This window comes from Canis lupus, chromosome X (genome assembly GCF_048164855.1).
Source record: "Canis lupus baileyi chromosome X, mCanLup2.hap1, whole genome shotgun sequence".
NCBI classification, from domain to species: Eukaryota; Metazoa; Chordata; class Mammalia; order Carnivora; family Canidae; genus Canis; species Canis lupus.
In genome coordinates, this window is record NC_132876.1 from 19,939,824 (window position 1) to 19,961,982 (window position 22,159).

The 22,159-nt window shown below is 41.1% G+C and overlaps 1 long non-coding RNA gene across 1 annotated transcript; it reads right to left on the bottom strand.

Moving 5' to 3' along the window:
* Window positions 1-666: 666 nt before the first annotated feature.
* LOC140628011 (uncharacterized) lies at window positions 667-15,254 on the bottom strand. The gene is made up of 3 exons (XR_012026467.1): window positions 15,205-15,254; window positions 6,577-6,661; window positions 667-1,029 (listed from the first exon to the last, which is right to left on the bottom strand). It is a non-coding gene; the product is annotated as an uncharacterized lncRNA (long non-coding RNA).
* Window positions 15,255-22,159: the final 6,905 nt, after the last annotated feature.

The window sequence follows — 22,159 nt, forward strand, 5'->3', positions numbered from 1 at the left end:
TGAGCACAGTGGGGTGGGGGCAGAGGGAGAGGGAGAAGGAGAGAAGCAGTCCAACACGGGGCTCCATCTCATGACCCTGAGATCATGACCTGAGCCAAAATCAAGAGTCAGATGCTTAACCAACTGAGCCAACTATGCACTCTGAATTGTTGAAAATTTTTTGAATAAAGCACTCCACATTTTTATTTTGTATAAGCCCCAAAGTTGTATAATCAGTCCTGATAAGGCCAGTACTACACTGACACCTGGGCCAGAAGGGCCTCTGCCCTGAACTTTACACTTTTATTTCTTTTTCTTTTTTTTTTTTTTTGAACTTTACACTTTTAAAAGACTCCACCTTTCCAGTGGTATGCCAGTAAATGTTTAATAAATGTCTGTGGTGGAGGGTCGGGGTGTGGTACGGAGGGTAAGAGAAAGTCTTGGTTTGTAGTGTTTGCTGATTTTCATGGTGTAAATAGTCCCACCACATTTGGTTTCCAGCAACCACTGTGATGTCACCAAACCCACATTTGGAAAGAGATGTTCCCAACTGGCTCTCCCAAGCTGGTAGGAGCCAGTTCTAGTACACTGCTGTGATATATCTCACATACCAAATGAATGAATGCATGAATGACAATAAGGACACATGGATGTTTCTGTAACTAACGATCCATATTCTTTTTTTTTAATTTTTATTTATTTATGATAATAATCACAGAGAGGGAGAGGCAGAGACACAGGCAGAGGGAGAAGCAGGCTCCATGCACCGGGAGCCCGACGTGGGATTCGATCCCGGGTCTCCAGGATTGCGCCCTGGGCCAAAGGCAGGCGCTAAACCGCTGCGCCACCCAGGGATCCCAATGATCCATATTCTAAACAGCTATCTTTATGAATAACTCTATTCATATTCCTGGGAAACATTTCTTCATTTCTTGGCCTATTTTCTGATCCAACAATGGTAACAACAGCAAAATATGGTTGAATATTGTGAAGATTTCTGGGTTGTATAGCTGCTGATGTCAGAGATGGAGTCCAGAGGGGATTTGAGTGCTAAGGTTAAAAAAAGACAAATTAATTCATAAAATCCTCATTTTCTGATAACATAACCACAATAGATTCTTGCATAGCAAATTGTTTCCTTGCTTTCACCTTATGGTTCTGAATGCATTCACATATTAGCATTGGATTTACAACAGTTGTACTTGGTGACTGAGGGACATTTTGCAATAGTAAATAATTCATATCACTCTTAAATTTGTGTCTATGTAGGTCTAGATAAAATGCGTATAGGATGATTCCAATGAGCATTGAATACTAAAATTGCAGATAGTATTATTTCTATAAACATTTGTAGTTAGATTGAATCAAATGACAATTCAGGTCTAATAAAATAATTTACATATTATTGAATTATTAATTATTATTATTGAATTGATTTAACTTAAAATTTTAGTATTATTTGTCTTTTATAGTTTGCCTTTTAAAACATTTTGAATACCTTAGAAAAATAAGTTTTTTGAAAGCATGAAAATATTTTAAATAATTTGAACAGGTATTTTATTTTTTTAATTAAGATGTGTTTAAATTTTATATATTTCATACAATTACATTTTCTGTTTTAATCCTTTGGCAGGGGTTGGCAAACTATGGCCCACAGGCAAGCTGCCTATTTTTGTAAATAAAGTTTTTTAAAAAAGATTTTATTTATTTATTTGAGAGAGAAGGACAGAGCATGAGTGGAGGGGGTGAACGGAGAGGGAGAGAGAGAAGCAGACTCCTTGCTGAGCAGGGAGACCAACATGGGGCTCTATCCTAGGACCCTGAGATCATGAGCTGAGCTGAAGTCAGACGCTTAACCTACTAAGCCACCCAGGCACCCTAATAAGATTTTATTGCAACAGAACCACACCCCTTCTTTTTTTCTTTTTAAAAAATATTGTCTGTCAGAGCATCGGGCTCTAATGGCAGTTGAGTAGTTAAGATAGACCTTAGAGTCTGCAAAGTCTCACATTTTTATTATCTGGCCATTAATAGAAAAATTTTGCTGACCCCTACATTTTTTTAAGTTTTATTTTTATTTACCTAATCTCTACACCCCACATGGGGCTAGAACTCATGACCCCGAAATCAAGAGTTGCGTGCTCTTCTGATTGAGCCAGCCAGGCTTCCCTGCTGACTCCTGCTTTAGATCATAACTGACAATTCTACAAGTTATATGAAGGATCTTGATTATTTATTTTTTTAAGGATCTTGATTATAACATATAATACAAACAGGAATTTCACTGGAATAAAGGCAAGAAAAAGAAATTTTATGGAATAAATACAAGATAAATTCTCAGTTATATATATCCTTAAGTTATGATTTATCTAAATATTGTTGGCCTATCAAAAGAATAACCAGGGGCTCTTGGCTGGCTCAGTTGGTAGAGCTTGCAACTCCTGATCTCAGAGTCATGAGTTCGAGCCCTACCTTGGGAGTGGAGCCTACTTAAAAAAAGAAGAATATCCAGACATGCACAATCATAATTAAATTTAGTTGTTGATATTTTACTGGCTTTCAAAAGTATAAAAATCACTTCATACATATTCATTGATTTTGTTGTTATAAAAGTATAGTTGTCAAAGTAGGAGATGGAACATAGAACATAGAATATATTTTAATAATTTGTTGCCTTGACTTACAATTTTTAATTATTAGTTGTATGGTATATGGACCTCTGTTAGTACTCTTGCTCTGAGCCCCTCAAATGTTAGGGGGTGCATGGAGAGGCTTAGTGAGTGTGTCAACAATTAGTTGTCAGGAGCCAGTTTTTAGTCTATTGGGGTCTTGTGCTCTGAGCAGTCTCTGAGAAATTTTGCCAATGCCTAATGAGTATAGCAGAGCCTACCTATCTGCAGCCACCACAGGGCACTGGCACAGAACTTGGTAGAGCACCTGCTATCGACTCGTGTCCTCTCAAAATTCAGATATTGTGGCCCTAACCTCCATTTTGACTGTATTTAGAAACAGGGCTTTCAGGAGGTTAAGAGATTAAGTGAGGTTGTAAGGATGGGGTCCTAACTTGTGGGACTATGGCCTTGTAAGAGAAGAAAGATCTCTCTCTCTCTCTCTCTCCATCCCTCCCTGCCTCCCTCTCTTCTCCCCATCTCCTGCCTTGTAACGACACAGTGAGAAGGTAGCTATCTGCATGATAGGAAGAGAGCTCTCAACAGAAACCAATCTTGCCAGACCCTTGATCTCGAACTTTCCAACCTTCAGAACTCTGAGAAAATAAATTTCTGTCGTTTAAGCTCCCCACCTTTTGCCGGTGTTGTGTTGTTAGCAGCAGCCAGAGAGGACTACTGTGCATCTGAGGCTGAGATCCATGCATGCATGCACTCACACATGCCACTGGAGCCGAGCCCTGAGGGGAAGACTTGAAGAGGAGAGAAGCCTGAGGAGGGAGAGCCTGTACAGCATGGCTATTAGCACACTTGGTGAGTGGGGGAAGGTTGCATCTAGAGGTGGAAGGGAGGGGCTGACACTGAGCCTCTGCTACTTCTAGGCTTTGTCTACGCTCTCTAGTTCTCTCTCAAATTGGCAATGTGTGTAGCCTCCAGAGTGAGGAGTAGATTGTGGCCTTAGTCTATTGATTGTCCCACAGCCCGTCAAATAAATGTTATTGTATTATTAACTCCTTTTCTTCTTCATGTCCATGCCACCCCTCCAGGATGTCAGGTATCTGAGCAGAGAAAGGAAAACGAGATTCCTCCACAGCAAGTTTGTTGACCAGAAGATAAAAAGAGAATCCTTGCAGGAGCCCAGATCCAGCTTTTTCCTTGAGGGACAACGGCTGGGAAGAAATGATAGATGGGCCTACAGGTGACAAACACATCGGCTTCTCATTAGTCCCCTTTGGGAGGCTGGGAGCTCCTGGCTTGCCATCAGGACATATCTACCCAGCAGCCATTTGCTGCCTAGAAGTAAGATGAGTATGTTTGATTAATTTCAAAGTAGGAGGAGAGAGAAGTGATGGAGTCTATGTGGATTTGTGGTTGTGGTGGAAGGAAACTAGGTCAGAATCTTGGTAGGGAGACCTTAGTTCCCTGACAGGAGAAGTATGGCTGGGGGTGGGGGCAGCACAGGGAGTCATTGCTTTCTTTGAGCAGAGTCTCTCAAAGACTCATCTTTCCAACCACAGGTTGACCTGTCTGCAGTTAAAACCGTGAGAAGAAGACACTAAAGTATTCCATGTGAAATCAAGACCATGATACCCATAAGACAGGGCAGCCACATAACCACAATGAACAATGAGATACCATTAAACATTAGGATGGCTATAATTAGATAAATGAAATAAACGGAAAATAACAAGTGTTGGCAAGGATGTGGCAAAACTGTACTGCCAGCATGAATATAAACTGGTTAGCTGCTCTGGAAAGCAGTCTGGTGGTTCCTCAAAAAGTTAAAATTAGAATTACTGGGCAGCTCAGGTGGCTCAGTGGTTTAGCGCCGCCTTCAGTCCAGGGCGTGACCCTGGAGACCCAGGATCAAGTTCCACATCAGGCTCCCTGCATGGAGCCTGCTTCTCCCTCTGCCTGTGTCTCTGCCTCTCTCTCTCTCTCTCTCTGTCTCTCATGAATAAATAAATAAAATCTTAAAAAAAGGAAGTTATTCTGCATTCACCCCTCCCCCAGTCTTCGGCAACCACCATGTTACTTTCTGTCTGTCAAATTTGCCTATGCTAGATATTTTACATATGTGGAATCATATAATATCTGTCCTATTGTGTCTGGCTTATTTCACTCAGCATGTTTCCAAGGTTCGTCCACATTGTAGCATGGACAGTACTTCGTTCCTTTTTAATGATACCATAGTATTCCATTGTATGGACAGACCACATTTTGTTTATCCATTCATTTGTTGATGGACACTTGAGTTGTGTCTACCTTTTGGCTATTGTGAGTAATGTTGCCATGAACATGGGTGTGCAAGTTCGAGTCTCTGCTTTCAATTCTCTTAGGTAGATACCTCAGAGTGGAGTGGCCCACATAGCAACTCTACTTTAAACCTTTTAAAGAACCACCATTTTACATTCTCACCAGCAACATAGGAGGGGTCTAAGAGATGACTTCGATTAGTCCTAGGAGGAGAGAGGACACTACCAAGGTCACTGGCTGGTACTTATTCTTGAGCCAGTTCCCCTTGTGTCTCTCTTTTTACTTTTAAAAATCGTGTTGAGAAATCAATCCCCTCCTCTTTTTAAACTGTCTCACCATGGAAGTTCCACATTGGAAGTCTCAATCCCTAAAAGAGTTTTAGGGAATCCCGTGGCAATAGAAGGCTGTTCAGCACCTCCTGGGATCCTGTCTCATAACTCCACTTGCCCTCAAGGAAAGGGAGGGCGCTATCCTGGTATTTAGCCTTTAGCCCAGCTTCCTTTTGGCACTGGCATCATGAGCATCTGAATGAGTAATCTCCCAAAGGCCTGGAGCAAAGCCTTCCCAGCCAAGCAGCCAGGCAACCTGAGACAGTACCTCCTCCTGCCTTCTGGCCTCCTAATATGCTTTGCATTAAAATACCCATTTTGGCTTTGCCTTTGAGTCAGTTCTCAGGGGAGCAATAAAAGATGAGCCATTAACATATGGCCCATGGAAATGTTGAAGATGGAGAAATGATAATTCATTCAATTTAGGCCTTTTCGGCACTTTTCCCACACACCAGCATTGCCTGCAGTGGTAAGTGTCCTAATCCCATCCCTCTCTGGGTCTCAGTTTCCCTGTCTACTAAAACAAGCAGAGAATCTCCAAGAAGCACTTGCAACTCTAAATATCACATGATTCACATTCAGGCAGAGCCTGGCTCTAACAAACTCCGGGCATCCACTCTGTGTGGCAGAATGGTAGGCAATACTTTGGGAGATATTTTCTTTCCCGGGTGAAATGGTATAAAATCAATTTCTTTTATAATGATACCAGTCTCAAACCCTCCAAAATAGAGCTCCACCCTTGGAACTGTTGTAGGATAAGGTTTTATTTGCAGAATTTTAGTGTGACCTTTTCTGAAGCAGAACAATTGTGTTGGGGGGTGGGGTGGGGGAGTGGTAAATGGGGGTGGGAAATGCTGGATTGTGATTAACCAGATAATGAACCCTGTCTGCTTTTAATCAGCCCCTTCCTGTTCTCCCAGACCTCTAAACTTTTAATATTAATGGAAACAGATTTGAATTCTGGAAAGAGCTATTCTGGAAAATAATTGGATATTTACTAGGTGAAAAGTGAAATTGTGCAGGCATTTCATAGGGTTTGGTATTTGACAGGTGCCATTTTTCTTTCCAATGTCTTGCATACCTCTGTTTTATAAACCAATATGGATAGTGGCATAAAAAGATTACAGGTTTACATGGTGGTGAGGCCTGGGAATATGTTCAAGGGGTTGGGGGTTGGTAGGCAAAGAGAGAGAGAGAACTTCAACTGGGGACAAAGCTGAAGTGCCAGAATTAGTATGGCAGAATTATTTGAAGGCAAAGAATGACAGGTCTTTAAAAGAAATAGAGCTGAGTTCATAAATGGGGATTACACCCAGAGAGACAGAGATGTTACCTACGGAACTTACCTATGGAAGTCTGACTCCATCTAGGAAAGCAAATGACTCTCTTGGTTTCCAAAAGGGATTTGTAGTTAGATGAGGTAGGAAGGCACTGGAAGGAAGTGGGGAGATTTTATTGAAATAAAGGGCAGACCTCTCCAGGGTTTTAGGCAAGCAGAACAAACTATAGGCAGATCTACTAGGAAGGGAAGAAGGGCTGCCCCGGTGGGTTGACTCAGCCTGCTTGGGTTCTTTGCCTTGAGGCCCTCTCATTTCAACTGTTAATGCTATGAGCACCATTACCCCCACACGTTCCTCCTTTAACAGTCTGGCCCTAGTGTGAACAAAGCACTTCTTTAAAGAATTCCTCTAGATGTAGTTGGACCAGGCAGATACATTTGCGAATTATTTTGCTCTACATGAAGGAGAGAACCCAAAGGAATGCTTTATAGAGAGTATAAGCAAGCTTCCTACATAGATATTTTCCTGATGCTGCCATAATTTACTTGTAGTCTCAGATAACTGGGACTTAACCAGACTCTTAGCTGCTTTTTGGCCCTACTAGCTCCCTGATAGTCTCCACAGGATGGCCACCATCTTATTTCCCACATGGAGAGTGGGAGCACCTGGTCATCTTTTCCTTCCTGGGCTTGTTTTCACAGCCCTATTTTTTTCTCTCTCAAATTGCCAGTTCTGGTTTTCAAGCTGTAGGATGCTCCTTATTTTCCATCGATTGGCAGGATGAGGTGTATTTTTTTTTAAGATTTTATTTATTTATTTATTTATTTATTTATTTATTTATTTATGACACACAGAGAGAGGCAGAGACACAAGCAGAGGGAGAAGCAGGCTCCATGCAGGGAGCCCGACGTGGGACCCCGGGTCTCCAGGATCACGCCCTGAGCTGAAGGCGACGCTAAACCGCTGAGCCACCCAGGCTGCCCGAGGTGTATCTTTCATCTGTGAGTGCAATGTTGGTCACAGGTGAGGCTGGACGGTGGAGTCTGGATGGCTCAGTGCACATTGCGCCACTGCTTGGAGAACAATGAAGCCTCACACCTACCGACTAAGTAGCATGTTTAGGTTTTAAGGGAGACAGAATTACTTTGCAGGACTTTATTCATGTCCTTTAGGGAGGATACTCTAGGAGCATTAGGGGAGTATCCCAATCATATAAAAGGCTTTCTTCTCTGAAGGGGTCTTGGATGGCCATATGTGTCATTCCATCTTTTCAAATACTTTTAGGTGGTTAGTTGGAGCAAGAGATAAAATGTTTTATCTTCTGCAAATTCATGAAGAATATGGTGCACTTTCAGCTTATCCTGGAAACTTGATCTTTTAGACCAATATTTTGCAGATGTGGAAACTGAGGCTGCTATAGAGGAAAGAACTTGCTAAAGTCACTCAGTAAATCACCAACAGAGCTAGGACTAGCCTCCAGGCTGCTTGAGCACCAGGGCAGTGCACTGCCAAGTAACAAACTTTGGAGAACCAAATTAAGGCAATAGAATTAAGCTATTGGCTTAACACAGAGATCAAACCCAGGACCAAGGACATTAAAATATTGCTTTCTAATCTATGGCTCTAAAGGGCCTCGATCAGTACAGGAACTCTGAGCAAGAAAAGCTCTCTTCATTCCCACCTCTTTCAGCCCTATCACCTAGTCTCCCCTGGTTATAGCCAAAAGATAGTCCCACCTGGAAATTTTCTATTGTTTTCTCCTCCAATTATTGCTTCCACTCCTCTAGCCTTATACCAACCAGACACTGTGTTTGTTCCATAAATTTCACAGAAGATATGCCTGGAGTGAGTTGGGCAGAGGGGTGGGGGGTTGGAAATACACTATCCAGAGAGACCTGATGTTGACCAGATCCCCTCCAAGGACCACCTTCCCTAGTCTACAACTCTTTCGCTCTGCCAAACCCCAGCTAAAGAAACCGCTGCCCATTTTGTAGTTGGAATAATAATACAGTTTATCTATGTGCCAATGATTCACTTTGTGGAACACCTATGGCATTTTTTTTTATTCAGATGACATTCACATAGCATGAAAGTAACCATTTTAAGTGAACAATTCAGTGGCATTTGGTACACCTGTGATGTGCAACCATCTTTATCTTGTTGCAGAACATTTTCATCACCCATTCCTCTCTTCCCCTGTCCCTGGCAACTACCAATCTTCATTCTTTCTCTATTGTTTACCTATTCTGGATATTTCATATAAATTGAATCATACAGTATGTGATCTTTGGTGTCTGGCTTCTTTCACTCAGCATAATGTCTCCAAAGTTTATCCAAGTGGTAGCATGGATCAATACTTCATTCATTTTTATGGCTGAATAATATTTCATCATCTGGATATTCTACAATGTGTTTATTCAATCATTGATTGATGGGTCTTTGAACTATTTACACCTTTTGGCTATTGTGAATAGTGCTGCTTATGAATATATGTGTACATGTATTTGTTTCAGTAGCTGTTTTCAATTATTTGGGGCATATTTATAGGAGTGAAATTTCTGGGTCATGTGGTAATTCTACATTTAACTTTTTGAGATACTGTATGGCAAATTTTTAATATCATTCTGTCTTTTTCTTACTGCTTCTCAAACTGCTCATCCATATTCTCTCACTCCACAGTTCGTAAATCTTCAGGGGATATTAACTGATTTTATTTTATTTTTTTAAGATTTATTTATTTATTTGAGAGAGAGTGGGGGTGGGCAGAGGGAGAGAGAGAGAGAACTAGAGAATCTCAAGCAGACTCCACACTGAGTGTAGGCCTGACATGGGGCTTGATCTCACAACCCTGAGATCATGACCTGAGATGAAATCAAAAGTCGGGTGCTTAACTGACTGAGCCACCCAAGCATCCCTTAACTGACTTTAAAATTAGTCTATTTAGTCTAAAATTAATCAAATATAACTTCTTAAGTAAGTTTTACTGCAAATTCATCATTAAATGCTTTAAAAAACCAAACAGGAAATTCTTTTTGGATTATATCCAGAGTTACCTACAGAAATTTTGCCCCATATAGTAGCCATTAGGCACATGTAACTATTGAGCATTTGAAACATGGCTAGTGGGATCCCTGGGTGGTGCAGCGGTTTGGCGCCTGCCTTTGGCCCAGGGCCCGATCCTGGAGACCAGGGATTGAATCCCACGTCGGGCTCCTGGTGCATGGAGCCTGCTTCTCCCTCTGCCTGTGTCTTTGCCTGCCTCTCTCTCTCTCTGTGACTATCATAAATAAATTAAAAAAAATTAAAAAACAAAAGAAACATGGCTAGTGAAACTGAAGAAATTAATTTTAAATTTCATTTTATTCTTATTTTTTATTTAAAATAAAATGTAAATAGCTACATGTGGCTAGTGCTACCATAATTATGGTACAGAATCCCCAATCTTCTTCAGCAGAAAAAAAACTTGAAGCTTATTCCCAAATAGTATGTATTCTTCACGTTACTGAAACATGATAGACATGTTTGAACACGATGAAAAATAAATTTACTTTTCTTTATAGATATCAAGCATATATACTCAGTGCTGGTAAATGTAGTGCGAAAATAATATTTTTAAAAACAGTGCTGGTGGTGGTGTAAATTTTTTTCAATGAACATTCATTTATGCCCATATTCATTTATTCGTAGTATTTAATAAATATTTTAGTTGAATGCGTATTATGTGCCAGGCACTGTGCTATGTGCCAAGGACACAGAGATGACCAAGACATGATCCCTCCCCTCAAAAATGCACAGTCAAGTAGTTTGGTAACTACAAAATAGCAGTATGATATAATGATAATGGTTTTCATTTTAAAAAAATACTTATTTATTTTAGAGAGAGTGCACAGGGGTGGGGGTGGAGGGTAGGGGCAGAAGGAGAGCATCCCAAACAGGCTCTCTGCTGAGTGTGGAGCCCAATGTGGGTTTTTTTTAAAGATTTTATTTATTTATTCATGATAGTCACACAGAGAGAGACAGAGAGGCAGAGACACAGGCAGAGGGAGAAGCAGGCTCCATGCAGGGAGCCCGACGTGGGATTCGATCCCGGGTCTCCAGGATCACGCCCCGGGCCAAAGGCAGGCGCCAAACCGCTGCGCCACCCAGGGATCCCCCAATGTGGGGTTTGACATGGGGCTTCATCTCATGACCCATGAAATTAGGACCCATGAAATCATGACCTGAGCAGAAGCCAAGAGTCCAACACTTAACTGATTGAGCCACCCAGGCCCTCTGATAATGGTTTTCATTTTTTAAGCATTATGTCCATGTTATGAACTTCAATACTTTTTAATCCTTGCAATAATAGCCCTTTGAGTTAGGTATGATTATCCCCATTTTACAGACAAGGAGGCTGTGGCTTAGAGAAGTTAAAGAAGTTGACTAAGGATGCACTGTGAATGCTGTAACCGAGGTCTATACAAGATAACACGTCTTCCACAAATAAGGGAGTAAGTCACTATGTGTGGAGTGTAGGGAGGAGTGGAAGGATGGAAACAGGGCTGGATTTTGAAGGATGAGCAGGAGATATGCCTAACAATGATCCATTTGGTTCTATAGCTTTGAAATTCTTTAACATAATTGGCCTGGCAATTCCACTAAAGGGAATTTATCTCAAGGAAATATTCTGAAATAGGGGGAAAACCCTACATGAATGAGGGTGTTCATTTGTCTATTATTTATAATACTGAAGAGTTGGAAACAGCCTGCAGGTTTAACAACAGGGTAATGGGTAAATAAATTATGGTCCCACTACTTTATGGAATATTAATGCAACCTATTTTGAAAAAGTTGAAATGATAATTAAAAAGACTAAGTAGCAATACCAAAAATACATTATACGATGTCAAGTGATAAAAGCAAAATACCACATTGTATATTCACTACAAATGCAATTATGGAGAACATGATTACCTATGGACAGGGCTACAGAGGACCTCTCCATGCACACAAAGAGTGGCATTCCGGACATGGCACCCAGGGTAAGAGTTTAATTTTTTGTTATTTCCAATTTTTACATAATATTATTTTATCTTTTACTATAAAGTACGTGGAAATTGTAAAGGAGACATCTAACCTTTTTCCCTGGCTTTAATGTGACTTTTACTTGTTCCAAATAGTCATTTTCACCGGAAAATGTGAGATTCCTTTTAAAATGGATCAAATATGGAAAATATTGTGTGGTCCATTTTGTCTTAGCCAACTCAGAATTGGTCTCCAGGTAATGAAAGTAAGTTGAGAACTGTTTTCTTTGCACATGTTTGAGTGGTTTTGATTTCATTGTGATATGCGACAGAAATCACATTGCTGTCAAATATTGGCTGGTGTTTATGAGGCCATGGATTTGGAATAAGAGAACTCAGGAGAGACAGCCATTCCATTTTTAAAGTGTCTTTCTCCTGGGACCAAAGTCAAGCTCTGAGTGTATTTCTTTTTAATTTATGTGATGACATTAATATAAATCCAAGTCTTGATGTTCGTAATGGGCTGCTGTTGATTGACAAATGTGGAAGGGAAAAGGGGGTATTTATTTTTCTAAAGTTGTTGGGATGATACAATTTCAAGAATGCTGTCACCTTGGTACAATCTGGGGTAAGGCTTTGAGACACAATCCCATTTACTGTGGGGCTGTCTCAGGCCTGAGATAAGCAATAAAAGGTAGCATTTTTGTTCAAGGTTTATTTCTCATCAACAAAAAAGGTGGACTATTAGACTTGGCATGATGTAGAGGGCAAGGGTCACACAGACCAAGCTTCAAATCCTGGCACCCCTATTTGCTGGCTGTATGACCTTGAGCAAGTTACTTTACCTTTCTATATCTTAGTTTTTTCATCTGTAAAGTTGGACCAGTAATAAAGCCTACCTAATAGGTTTGTTTTCAATGTTAACTGAGACAATACATACTGCTTACAGTAGTTCCTGATACAGTAATACCTTAATAAGCTTAGTATCTGATACACTTAATAGTTAAGTGCTGGGGTGCCTAGCTGGCTGAGTTGGTGAAGCATGTGGCTCTTGATCTTGGGGCTGCAAGTTCGAGCCCCACACTGGGTGTAAAGATGACTTAAAAATAAAATCTAAATAAATAAATAAATAAATAAATAAATAAATAAATAGTAAGTGCTATTATTAGCATGTACAAGATACCATGCTAAGTAATAGATTGTTTACTTGTCTTTTACCTCTATGAAATCATGCATTACTTGAAGATAGGAGCTATGTGTGATTTGTTCACCATTGCCAGCCCCAGTCCCTAGCACATGGTTTGGGACACAGTAGCTGCTCAAGAAATGCTTGCGGATATTCTGTATTCTTTTATGAGATGGTTGGTGAGCTGTAGCCACAAGATGAAGAGGAGAGACTCAGGAAAACAAAATCTAGTATACTTACAGGTGCCAAAGACAAAAGGCACATGCCCTCTCCCAGGGTCACAAGGGAGACACCAGGTGGTCAAGAGGCAGAAAAAGGAGCAAAGGGAAGGTTTAGGCTATGGCCTTCCTTGTGTTTTGGCAGGAAAGGCAAGGCGGGGCAAGGTGAACAGTTTCAGCTTCTTTGAATGATATCTGTGGGCTTTGGGCTACAGGGTGGTCATTAGCTGTCTGACACCTGGCCCTGGGATGATTAAGGCAGAGGACTATTGTCTCCTGGGGTGTAGGGGCCGGATAGAGGAGATATGACTTTGGATTGTTAGTTTGCATATCAAAGGCATGCTCCTAGCTAGGTCCTTGTCTATTTCTAAGAATTGGCTACTCCAGGAGGAGAGGTCTTTCCCTAGCCAGAAATGTTTTCTAAAATGTAAAAACATTATAATATGTAGACAATTAAAATATTTTTATTTTTAAACAGTGGAATGAATTTGATGATTGCCTACTGCTTTTTGGAAATACCAGGAACCTTCAGGAGCTTATAAGCATTGTGAGTAGGGACGGGAATGGGGCAGAGGGATGTGGCTAGGGGCAGGAATGGGGCAGGGGGATGTGGATAGGCATCTGGGGGTTTGAGGGAACAGGCACTCAATTTCAAACCAGAAAACCAGGACTTTTTTTTTTTAAAGTAAGCTCTAGACCCAATGTGTGCCTCCAACTCATGACCCTGAGATCAACTGTTGCATGTTCTACCAACAGAGCCAGCCAGACACCTCTGGGAAACTGTATTTTAAGTACTAGTTCTCCTTACTAGCTATGTAGCTTTTGGAATGCCATTTAATCTTTCTGACTCTCAGTTTTTTCAACTCTAAAATGGGAATAATAATAATTTAAAACCACACAAAATGTTATGAATTTATGTGACAAATGTATATGAATGTACTTTGTCAACTGAAAAGCAATACATATAACTAAAGAGGTGTTATTGTTTTAAATAGCAGCAGTGCAATGCTGGAAATGGTAAGTTTCAGATAGGTGGACCTTACTCTCTCTGAAGGATATAGCAGCTCTGAAAACAGAAAAGACCACAGACCCAGGGTTAGTTAGATTTACTATCATTATATTGGCTTGTCAGTTAAAAGATGATATTCATTATTCTTCACCCTTTAGGGATAGAGGATAAGGCCCAGGAAATTATTTGCATTTTATCACGTCTAATTTCTGCTTATTTTGTTTCTAAGATTGAAGTAATTGATGGGGAACTCCTGAGATGGACAAGTTTTCCTTCTGCTTCAATAATGAAAAGTATCAAAGACAATTTGCAACGGTGGTATTGAAATAAAAGTTTGGAGTTTTATTATTTTATTATTTATTAAAACTTTTATTTAAAAGTTTTTATTATGTTCACTTTCAAGTCCCTCCTCTTGTCCTCAGCCTCCCAAACAACTCTTCAAATTGTTTTAACCCACGAGCTGTGGTGGTAGTACCAAACTAATTTACCTGGAGAATGGGAGGGGAAAGCAGATGTGTAGATAGGCACAGAGAGGTTCTAATGTTGATTTGGTTACTGGGCAAAGGAAAAGCCAAAAGAAAAAGATATACATACTGTCAGGGAGCAAGAATTCCTGTCCCTTCAAAGGTCTTTCTAGCTGGACTAAGAAACAAATTGACATGGGACAGATTAACAGAAAATAAAATTTAATAGGCAGATATATGGGGAATCCACATAGACACGGAAATTCCAAAGGCAGTTGGGCAAAAGAGGTCTACACGTCATCCTGAACTAAGGAGAAGGTAGGGCTCCAGGATTGCAGAGGAAAAGAATGAATTTCACAGGACAATAAGAAGAGCAGATATTGCTAGTTAGATGTTTGCTCTGCCATCCAGATGGGTCACTCACATAAAATGAATCTCTGCTAATAACCCTTATCCTGGGAAAGATCCCCAATTTAGATTTTTCTGTGCGGTTAAGGGAAGACAAAGGTTTCCCTCAAGCCAGCAGGATCTCAAGTGTTTTCAGTTCAAAGTAATCTGTAGAGGCTGCTTTCAGGTAACAGGCTTGAGCAGTGGAAACCTGAGTGAGGTAGAATGGCCCACAGTGTCCACCAGGCTGAATGCACACAGGCCCATTAGTCAACCCACCTCAAAATAGCCATAGGCCCTAGCTGACCAATGGGCTGCTGAGAACCAGGTACAGGTACCAAAAAAGGAAATACCATAGTTCCCATACCTCATCATGCCCCCACCCAAATACACCCCCCACCACTGCCTCCTGGCAGTCTTTTCTTACCATCCTGCCCTTTGCTCCATTGCAGTATATCCAATAAAGTTCTATTTCCTTTGTTCTGTCTTGGGTAAATTCTTTTGCTGCCTGTGGCAACAATCACCCCGCATAATCTACATGCAAAGTAGCACATTCTTGGGGGGTCTGTCCTGATCCCCTACAATATTTATGTATCTATGTGGTATATTCTTTCTTAAGTAAATGCTTCACATCTTCAAATCCACTTGGTGATCTGCCATTGCTATTGGAATCACTAGTTCGGTGCTTTCTGTTTAGTCCAAGAAGAGTAGATCTAATGATTCCCCAGTACCTAGCACCACAGACTTTTAAGCTGCTGCAGAAACCTTTTTTCTGATATGTTCAGAAAAGAAAACAATGCTATGGTAAAATATAGATAGATTTCTGCTTTGAGCATAATAACAGAAACTGTTTGATAAAGTGGGGCAGGAAAAATAATTTTCCCTCTACCTTTCTCGGTTCTTGGCTGAGACACCCACTCCACCTCACCCCACCCATAATAAAAGGCAGACTGACAGGAGAAAAAATATTTAAAAACATATGTATGTCCTATACACATGAGAGAGACCCAGGAAATTGCAGTAACTCTCTGAAATGGCTGAAGCTATCACCTTAAAAAACATCTCCAACTAAAGACAAAAAAGATGTTGGGATGGGGAGTCAGTTATGGGAAGTGACCAGAAAAAGCACAGTAAACAAGAGTACTTTTGTTACACAGAATTAGGTTCATGACTTCTCCATTGACAACAGTTTCTAGAGATTTAGGGTCCTCTTCCTCTTCCTGGTACAGCCAGGGAGACACCCTGACATATGGAGATTTCCCTTATAAATGTATCTTCCATTTGTTTTTCAGAGCATCATCTGTGCCTATTTTTCTTTAAAAATAATCAGCTCATTTTCTCATGTGCTTGTTGGCCATGTCTATGTCTTCCTCTGTGAGATTTATGTTCATGTCTTTTGCCCATTTCATGATTGGATTGTTTGTTTCTTTGCTGTTGAGTTTAATAAGTTCTTTATAGATCTTGGAAACTAGCCCTTTATCTGATACGTCATTTGCAAATATCTTCTCCCATTCTGTAGGTTGTCTTTTAGTTTTGTTGACTGTATCCTTGCCATCAGGGAAATACAAATCAAAACCACAATGAGATACCACCTCATACCAGTGAGAATGGGGAAAATTAACAAGGTAGGAAACTACAAATGTTGGAGAGGATGCGGAGAAAAGGGAACCCTCTTGCACTGTTGGTGGGAATGTGAACTGGTGCAGCCACTCTGGAAAACTGTGTGGAGGTTCCTCAAACAGTTAAAAATAGATCCGCCCTACGGCCCAGCAATTGCACTGCTGGGGATTTACCCCAAAGATACAGATGCAGTGAAATGCCGGGACACCTGCACCCCGATGTTTCTAGCAGCAATGTCCACAATAGCCAAACTGTGGAAGGAGCCTCGGTGTCCATCGAAAGATGAATGGATAAAGAAGTTGTGGTTTATGTATACGATGGAATATTACTCAGCCATTAGAAACGACAAATACCCATCATTTGCTTCGATGTGGATGGAACTGGAGGGTATTATGCTGAGTGAAATAAGTCAATCGGAGAAGGACAAACATTATATGGTCTCATTAATTTGGAGAATATAAATAATAGTGAAAGGGAATAAAGGGGAAAGGAGAAAAAATAAGTGGGATATATCAGAAAGGGAGACAGAACATGGAAGACTCCTAACTCTGGGAAACAAACTAGGGGTGGTGGAAGGGGAGGAGGGCGGGGGGTGGGGGTGACTGGGTGGCAGGCACTGAGGTGGGCACTTGACGGGATGAGCACTGGGTGTTATTCTGTATGTTGGCAAATTGAACACCAATAAAAAATAACTTTAATATAAAAAAAGAAAAAAAAATCAACTCAAAATAATCCCTGTGCTAAAGGGACATAGCTTGGGGTGGCAAATTCTGGTCCCTTTCAGTTTGATTACTTTTAATTTTCCTTCCTTTTTTGATGAATTGGGCTGGGAGGCCATGGTGCTGTAGCAAGACAAAGTCTTACTAAGACAGCCTTAGTAAGACAGACTTTGGGAGCAGATAGTTTGGGGTCTGAATCCCCATGCTGCTCTTCATTAGCTGGGGAATGTTGAAGAAGGTCCTGATTGTCCTCTAAGCCTTAGTTCTCAGCTGAAAAATATGAGAATTTTTGTGAGGACTTAATATGATACTGTATGTAAAGCAACTGGCTTTAGTAGGTGGGGAAAGTAAAAGTATGTTTTGATTGTGTCTTCAAAAAAATCACTGGAAAGAGAGCTAGTCTCTCATGGGCCTTTAGTACATCTTTGATAGTGGCTTTTTTTTCATCTATGTGTTTCAATCAACAAACATTACACTATGAGGAGAGGACGAGTATTTTCCCTGGTCTGACTGGGGTCTGTATGACAGTTGATGTGAAATGTTGTGGCCTGGGAGTGAATGACCAAGAAAGAATTCTTGAGATGTCTTTGGCGCAAAAAAAAAAAAAAAAAAAGGTAGTTTTATTAAAGCACGGGGACAGGACCTATGGACAGAAAGAGTTGCACTGAGGTTATGACAGGTGACTGATTATGTACTTTTAAGTCAGGAGGGGGTTCGGGATAGTGGAAGTCTGTAAAGAATTTGGAAGCAAAGTTTCCAGGACCTTGAGGGGCTAGCTGCTGTTAGAATAAGGTCATTCAGGGGCACCTGGGTGGCTCAGCCTGACCTCTCTGCTCAGTGTAGAGTCTGCTTCATATTCTCTCTCCCTCCCCCTCCTCCTCTCCCTCCAGTCAGTTCCCCCTCTCTCTCTCATCTCAAATAAATACATAAAATCTTTAAAAAAGAATAAAGTCATTCACCACTGTCTAGTAGAACCTTAGTCATGAGTCCCTTCAGATGTATATCAGTGGGTTATATACTTGAAGGATGATTGCTAATATATATCTTGGCGGCAGGGGGGCATAGAGAAAGGAAGCTTCTAAAGGTATTTTCATATGTTAAAGAAGACTTTCAGGATCCTGGGCCTAATGTCAAGCTAGGGTTGTCTTTTACCTCTAGCTAAGTATTAACATTGAGGCACCTGAGTTCCTGGAGAAAGGCCACTCTGCCTGTCCCAAGGACTTATCAATGGGCTGTAAGTTGTAAGGAAGTTTAATTATTTTCCAATATTTCTTTTTTAATTTTTTAAAAGATTTTATTTATTTATTCATGAGAGACACAAAGAGAGAGAGAGAGAGAGAGAGGCAGAGACACAGGCAGAGGGAGAGGGAGAAGCAGGCCCCATGCAGGGAGCCCGATGTGGGACTTAATCCCGGGACTCCAGGATCACGCCCTGGGCTGAAGGCAGGTGCTAAACCACTGAGCCACCCAGGGATCCCTCCAATATTTCGTTTGCCTTTGTTTTTCATATCAACAGTCACTTTCCTCCACATTCTAAGCTAACTCAGATTTTTTTTGGTGGAAATATATTAAGTTTTTAAATAATTTAAGAAAACATTTTGGTCTGCCCATCTGCTCAGGTTACTTTTTTGAACCATTCTAAAAAATACCAGCAGATTACTTGTCCTGAAACACCAAGTTGAGAGTAGCATTTCCCTACTCACTGGAGTCTAGTGGCTCTCTACTGCCTATCAACTTCAGAATTTCCCGCCTGGCAGTCAAGGCTATGTGCCTGGGTCCTTTAGAGTTATATCCTATACTGCTCTATCCTAAGGAGTTATTAGATGGCTAATAACCAAAGTGGATCTTTTGTTATTTACTATAAGCACTGTCCTGGAAAATGCTTTGGAAGGGAAAAATAGAAGGAGATAGGGTTTGGGGCACAATGTAAGTAATGTCCAGTTGAAAAAAATTGAGGTCCAACAGACTCAAGAAGACTTCTACACCCCCTACCCATACAGGTTAGGAGACTGTACTAGAAAGAAAGATATTACCAAAGATAATTTTTTTTTACATTAAGGAAGACTTCTCTGCTTGACATGGCAAACATTTGTTTACCAAACAGTCGCTCTTCCCATCTTCCTGTGAGTTATCTTACTCCCTTTGAAATCCCAGGTCTCTATCCCTTTCTTAGCTGAAGATGGTGCAGAAACCTCAATTGCTTAACTGTGAGCCTCTCATGTCTTTGTGGGTTTTACTATATGCACATAATTAAATATTTTTCCCGTTAATCTGCTTTATGTAAATTTAATTATTGGGCCATCCAAAGAACCTAGAAAGGAAAAAGAAGAAAATTTTCCTCCCCTACAAAGAAAAAGTGGAGAATTACTATGGGGATTTCAGTATGTATGTGTCTGTGTATGTGTATCATCTAGCCAACTTTTCTCATGCTCTAAGAAGAGTTTGAAGGGGAGCAAAATATACCACCCCTAAATATGTCTCCTTGGCACATTGACTATTTTAAGCTGATTATTTTTTAAGAGAGGGGAGGGGTAGTGGGAGAGAGAGAGAGAGAGAATCTCATGCAGACTCCCCACTGAGCACGGAGCCTGATGCAGGGCCTTATCCTATGACCTGAGATCATGACCTGAGCAAAACCAAGAGTTGGAAGCTCAATTGACTGAGTCACCCAGGGGCCCCTAGGCTGGCTATTTTTAAGAAACAATGGATGCATGTAAAGCTCTGAAAACCCCTTTGTATGAGACATTTATATTTATAATGGAAATCTCCATTTTTAAGAGCATCTCACTGACTGTACCAGGAAGTGGGGGATGGCTTTAAGTCTCTAGACACTGTTTATCCATGGAGAAGGTAATGACTTAAATCAACAGTCTTACCCTTGTTTACTGTAGTTTTCCCAGTCACTTCCCCAAACTCTCTACCCCATCTTTTGTCTTTAGCTGAACATGGTAGTTAAGGTGATGGCTTCAGCCATTTTGGAGAGTAACTCAGATTTCCCTGGTCTCTGCCACTTACAAAGGAGATATACACATTATTAAGCTTTTGTTTTTCTCTTGTTAATCTGTCTCATATTAATTTAATTCTTACACCAGCCAAAGAACCTGGAATGGAAGAAGCGAAAACCTTTCTGCCCCTACGACTTCCACTGGGAAGAGCAGATGGGAAAAGCCATTTCCGTAGTCTATACTGCTGCAAGTGGAATGACTGTTATCCCTTCAACCTGCTTCAGTTTTTCTTGCCTTCACCCTTGGGCTTTCCTTCTCTCTTCCACCTAGGGTGGGTACTCCCTACACCATCTCCATCTATGAAAATCCCATCCAGCCATCAGAGCCAGGTTCAATCTCACTTCCAGTTCTTGTTTCTTCCCTCTTTTTTCAGCTCTTTCTGTACTGGACATGTGGTGTCAATCTCCAATCCTGTACTCCAGTGGTTTGTGTTCTTCCTTGATAGCAGGGCTGCCAGGAAGCTGTTCTGGTGGTGCCCTGAATAAAAGTTCCTGGCTGAGAGGGCAAATGGGGGCTGAAACCAGGCACCTTTTCTAATTTACACAAAGATACTGTGTGCTAGCAGTTCTGCCTGACAGACAGCTTCTTGAGGACAGGGACTAGATCATAACCATCTTTGTGCCACCCCCAGCACTTTGACCTGGAGTCCTCCTCGTGGGCGTCAAATTGGGCTCTTCTCCCCCTCCTTCTGATGGTTGATTTTTTTTTGAGATTTTATTTATTTATTCATGAGAGACAGAGAGAGAGAGAGAGAGAGAGAGAGGCAGAGACATAGGCAGAAGGAGAAGCAGGCTCCCTGCGGGGAGTCCAATGCAGGACTAGATCCCAGGACCCCAGGATCATGCCCTGAGCTGAACGAAGGCAGGTGCTCAACCATTGAGCCATCCAGGTGTCCCCTGATGGTTGATTTTATGTGTCAACTTGACTGGGCTAAGGGATGCTCAGATAGCTAGTAAAACTTTATTTCTGGGTGTGTCTGACAGAGAGTTTCTGGAAAAGGTTAGTATTTGAATGAGTAGACTGAGTAGAAAAAGATCCACCCTGACCAATGTGGCCAGGCATCACCTACTCCACTGAGGGCCCCAACAGAACAAAAAGGCAGCTGAAGAGCAAATCTCTCTTGCTTCTGGAGCTGGGATGTCTCTCTTCTCCTGCCCTTGGGCATTGGAGTTCCTGGTAGAGACTCATACTGAATTATGCCAACAGCTTTCCTGCTTCTTGAAGCTGCACATGTCCTATGGTGGCATAGCTCAGCCTACAGAATCACATGACCCAGTTCCTATCATGAATTTCCTCTTATATATCTGTATTATACCATTGGTTCTGTTTCTCTGGAGAAGTCTAGTACACTTTTTCACCCATCATATCCAATCAATCACCCTGTCCTCCCTGTCCTGCCGATTCTGCCTCATATATAATATCTCAATTCTACTCATTATGAATTTCCTTTGCTGCCCCCCTTAGGCATCACTATCTTGGGGTGCCTGTATGGCTCAGTCAGTAGAGCATGCGACTCTTGATCTTGGGGTTGTGAGGTCAAGCCCCATGTTGGGCATAGAGCTTGACTAAAAAAATAAGAAAAGAAAAAAAAACAGGTTTGTCATCTTGCTTAGAATTCAATAGAAATTCTAAAAAAAAAAAAAAGTTCTCAGCTTCCTGTCTTGCTCGCTTCCTACACATTCTCCTCACAGCTGCCATGTAATCTAAAACAGAAAATTGGTCGTGTCACACCTCATTGCCATACCTTCATGATCAGTTTCTACTCAAGCTTCATCTCTCTCTCCCTAACCACCACTTCCCTATCTGGCATTGCCTAATCTTTCCATTCCTCAAAAACTTTATATTCTCTCTTTTATCCACACTTTTCCTTCTGCTTGAAGTTCTTCCTGCTAGCTCCTGCCTTTAACTGAATAACTCCTATTCATTTTTAGGTCCCAACTTGGACATCATGTTCTCCAATATCCTAAAATCAACCCCAAGTCCAGGTTAGATGCTCCTCATAGATGCTCATACATATACATACCCTGCATTTCCCCTA